Below are 5061 nucleotides of genomic sequence, written 5' to 3'. Positions count from 1 at the left end.
GAGAAGAGCCAGAGATGGAGAGGTTCAAAGACCTTCAAGCAGAACTGAAAATGGTAGATATCCCAACCATAAATGGAAAATATACGTGGAACAATCGAAGAGGAGGGAGCAGACAAATATCATCTAGGTTAGACAGATTCTTAGCAACAAAACACTTCATTGGAAAATATATCTTCTATGAAGAAACAATCCTCCCGTGTTTAGGGTCGAATCACTAGCCCATTAAATTAGAAATAGCTATGAATCAGTAGAACTAGAATAAACCCTTTAGGTTTGAGGCATTCTGGCTAAGAGAACCCACCTTCATAGATAAAATGAAGAATTGGTGGAAGGAGACTAAAACTAGGATGGAAGGAAGAAATAAAATGCACACCCTCCAACTCAGATTAAAAGATTTAAAAGGAAGGATAAAGAAGTGGAACATAGAAGAATTTGGAAACATTCAAAAGGAACAAGGAACACTCTAGATAAAGATGAAATGAGTGCAACATAAAATCATAGATGAAGGAAGAAGTGAAGAGCTGGCAGAAGAGGAAGGAATGTGCTAAATAATTTGGAAGAAAGAAGAAAAACAAGAGGAAATCCTATGGAAACAAAAATTGAGAATCCAATGGCTAAAGGAAGGAGAAAGAAACACGAAATTCTTCCAAAAGGCAATGGTACAAAATCGATGACAAAACATAATCTTCTCCCTAAGGGACCACCAAGGCAATAGACTAGCTCAGAAAGTTGAAATGGAGAATTTCCTGGTACAATGTTTTAAAGAGCTCCTGACAGAACCCAATATCAGAAGGGAGGACGACATTGGGAAAATTAGTCAACATATCCCTAAAATAGTGACTAGAGAATAGAACTTGGCTCTGCCAAGGGTCATAATGAAAGTGGAGGTGGAGGAGGTAATAAAAAAGATGGCAAAGAATAAAGCACCTGGGCCTGATGGATTCACTTCAGAATTTTATCAAGCTACGTGGAACTTCATGAGCCAAGACATAGTGAATGCAGTAGAAGAATCCAGATGCACCAAGAGAATGCATCCAGCCTTGAACTCTACATTCCTAACCCTGATACCAATGATGGAGAATTAAAAAGAACTACAAGGATTCTGACCTATAGCGCTCTGCAATGTTATATACAAAATATTAGCTACAATTATGGTGAATCGACTTAAACCAATACTACCAGAGTTGATACCTCAGGAGCAGATGGGGTTTGTCAAAGGAAGACAAATAACAGATGGCATAGTGGTAGCACAAAAAGCAATTCACTCCTTGAAAAATTCAAAAACCAAAGGGATGCTAATAAAATTAGACTTGGCCAAAGCTTATGACAGACTTAATTGGGGATACCTCCAAAAAAATTTAAAGGCATACGACTTTGATGACAGGTGGATAAACTGGGTAATTTCAATGATAACTACGTCAGTTATGTCAATACTACTAAACGAGTCACCTACAGAAGCTTTCAATGCATCGAGAGGGCTCAGGCAGGGTGACTCGTTATCCCCGTTCCTGTTTATCCTCGCAGAGGATGGACTAGGAAATTGATAAAAGCTAAAGTTAATAGTGAACAATTGAAGGGCCTAAGACTATGGGGAAATGACTTACCTCTAACCCACCAACAATTTGTTGATGAAGTTATGCTATACGAACATGCAACATTTAAAGAAACAAAAAAGGTAATGGAAATTCTCACAGGTTTCACAGGGGCCTTTCGGACAAAGATAAGCAAAGAGAAATCAGAAATTATTTCTTCAATACCCAATCTTCCTCCCAAGCCTTCCTGGCAAGAACCATGGGATTAAGAATTGGGAGCTTCCCTACTATATATTTAGGCATCCTATTAAATGACAAGCAAAACAGAGTGGCCAACTAGAGTACCCTGATGGAAAAGATTCAACAAAGAATGCAAAATTAGACATTCAGGGTGCTGAATATCCCGAGTCGTATCATTCTTTTAAAATCGGTGCTCCAATCCATCCCGATATATCAACTTACCAGCCAAGCCACACCTAAATCAATATGCAAGAAAATGGTAGATATGTTTAAAAAATTCCTATGGCAAGGGTCTAGTAAGACAAAGAAATGGGCGCTTCTATCCTGGAGCTGGCTAAGTAAATCCCTAAAAGAAGGAGGACTAGGTCTAAGAGATCCATACATCTTGAACTAGGTAATGGGGCAAAAGTTGTGGTGGTGATGGACACAGGGAGGGGAAGACCTGTGGAAAAAACTATGGGAGAGAAAATATGAGATTCCCAGGTCTCCAAAAGGAAAGCTGAGAAGTCAAAATGAGAAGAAAGGCTCTGCAATTTGGAATCTAGCCAGTGCCAACAAGGATCTGATCAGAGAGCACAACTTCTAGGAAGCCAGAGGAGGGGATAAAGCCAACTTTTGGGAAGAAGCGTGGCAACAGAGAGAAAAACTCAATAATCAGTCGCAACTCCAAGAGATCCACCAATTCACTAGCCTAAATGAAGGAGACATAGTACGAAACTACTGCTGCCTAGAATCTGATGGATATTGGAGAAGGTGGAAACAACAAGAAAACTGGCCAGAAGCGCCAGCAACACCCCAATGGGAAATCTATGAAAAGGAAATGGCAACAAGGAAAGTAGCAATCAAATATGGGACGGACACTTTAAGATAGGGACATAGAATCAAAGGTATGTTCACAATAGCATAAGGATACAAATTAAAATTAGGATACAATAGACATCGAGAAAAAAAAAAAATAAATAAATAAATAAAATAAAATGAATAACTAAATAAATAAATAAATAAAAAGTAAGAAAACATATGGAAAACAAAAACATGGCCGAAGATAGCATTTTTTACGTGGATCTTGAGCCACAGGAAAGCACTAACATGGGACCAGCTGAGGAAAAAAGGAACGCAAAACCCATCACACGAGAGCACTAACATGGGACCAACTGAGGAAAAAAGGAACGCAACGCAAAGCCCATCGAGATGTGCCCTCTGCAGAGAACAAGAAGAGACCATGGAGCATATATTCAGCTATCAAATCTGAGAGTTTGTGACGTCAAAGATGTGATCATACCGCGCCAAAGATTGAGATTTTCCCAAAAAAATGAAGCAGGACAATGTAATTTTGAAAAATTGAACCGTCGGTATAATCTGGAGTGGCGGTGGGCTGGCTACGTGCGTATTGATACGTGTACCTCTGATTCTCTGAAGTATATACGTAACCAAAAAGACAGCTGGAAAATACACCATCTTTCAAACATATTTTTCAAAATTTAAACTTCAATGTTACCTGAATGGCCATTCTTTCTAAATGTGAATATAAACTTCGAAGTCAGCTAAATCGCCATCTTAACTTTTTAACTAGATTGCAGACTTCTGAATATTTTAGAAGTTAACTAAGCATAAACAAAATTGGTAATATAACTTCGCTCATACTTATCCGAAAATTGAATTGATTTTGATTATGCGTATTGCATTCCGAAACTATCCCTAACTCTACAATAGACATAACTAAATTACCAGGTGTGTACTATCGCAGAACAAGAAATTTTGAAAGTATTGACATTGTGATTTCTCACCTATATGATTTGACTATATACTATTAAGGATTGAAAGCTTATAAAAACTAATTAAATGTGTGTTGTGTTTATTGATGACAAGCTATACAACAAGGTTAATTTAAAAGGCCAATAACTACGGTTATATATTAGATATTCTACTGTAATCTATTTTCAAACATAACCCAACTACTAAACATTATTTTATTTTCAAACATAACCCAACCACTAAACTTTATGTTATATAATAATAAATACAGTTTACTGCAACACAATTATAATCGGCAAATATTAAAATCTAAAACGTCTCTCTCACTTTTTGTCAATATGTTATACAGAACCTTCATCAAAATCTTTAAAATACAGAACGGGAACGAGGGTGGAGAAATGAAGATAGTTTGATCAAAATTGCTGGAGATTTTGCTAATTGCAGCAGTATCAACTTGGCCTTTTCATTATCACAAACATAAACACATTCACACAATCATAATAACACCGTAATCATCAAGAAAGGCATATTAATTTATTCATTATCCTAGCACACCCCCCAACTCGTTAACTCCAATGTCCCGCCGCTGTCATTTCCTCTCTTCCTCTTTTGCCCGATGTGGCCTACTGCTGATTCATTCTCTGAATTCGAAGCAAAGGCTAAAGGGAAGTTAACAAGAGCCTTGGCTCCGCGGATTCTGAAGGCAGCGCGGTCATATGCGAGAGCGGCCTCTTCGGCGGTGATGAAAGTGCCGAGCCAAATTCTGGCCCCTTTCTTGGCAGGGTCCCTGATTTCCGCTGCGAATTTACCCCACGGACGCCGCCTGACTCCTCTGTAGTGCCTTTTCTTATTCTCCTCGTCTTGTGCCTGCGGCTTCCCCTCACTTTTTGTAACTGTGCACACAGAGGAGCAAGAAGAGGAGGAATAATCTTCTGTTTCTGCAAATTCATTATCAGATGTTAATCTGCTGGCACTGGCTACGAAACTGGAGGAGATGGACGATGACACTAATTGATTTCCTCCTTCAATATCTATTTCATCCTCCACTTCTAGCAAATGGTGGCGGATCAACTCTAACATATTCCGCATTTCGTTGTTGATGCTGTTGCTCGTCCCTCCTGCAACGTCCATGGTTGTCTGACGAGTCCCAATGACGAGTCCCAATTACAATCTACGTTAAAATGGATTGATTTCGTACCAGGCGGAGAAAGCGAGAGTGAGAGAAATATAAAGGGTGCATTGTCATTTTCATCCGCTGCAATTGTAACAGTACGTACATTGAATCATGCCAACTCTTTTTTAGTCTGCACGTGCACGTGTTTTAATGGCGTCGGTCACCCTTTTGACCGTCGCACGCCATCCCTTTTCATTGACTCCTTCTTAGGCCTTTTAGTCATGATCTTACACGATGACGATATGGGATGAGGCCTGTCTACACTACTACTTACTAAAATACTCGATATATTATATTATATTATATAATATAATATATATAATTATCTATATATATATAATTATTAATAGGTTGTGTTAC

General features: G+C 38.5%; 1 pseudogene; it reads right to left on the bottom strand.

The window, feature by feature from the left end:
- Nucleotides 1–4042: 4042 nt before the first annotated feature.
- LOC149257742 (ethylene-responsive transcription factor ERF106-like) lies at nucleotides 4043–4658 on the bottom strand (annotated as a pseudogene).
- Nucleotides 4659–5061: the final 403 nt, after the last annotated feature.

The sequence above is a fragment of the Pinus tabuliformis genome, chromosome 6 (assembly GCF_031772625.1).
Source record: "Pinus tabuliformis cultivar Carrire ecotype Pingquan chromosome 6, CPIR1, whole genome shotgun sequence".
NCBI lineage: Eukaryota > Viridiplantae > Streptophyta > Pinopsida > Pinales > Pinaceae > Pinus > Pinus tabuliformis.
The sequence above is the reverse complement of the archived record's forward strand: the minus strand, read 5'-3'. Positions and strand labels throughout refer to the sequence as shown.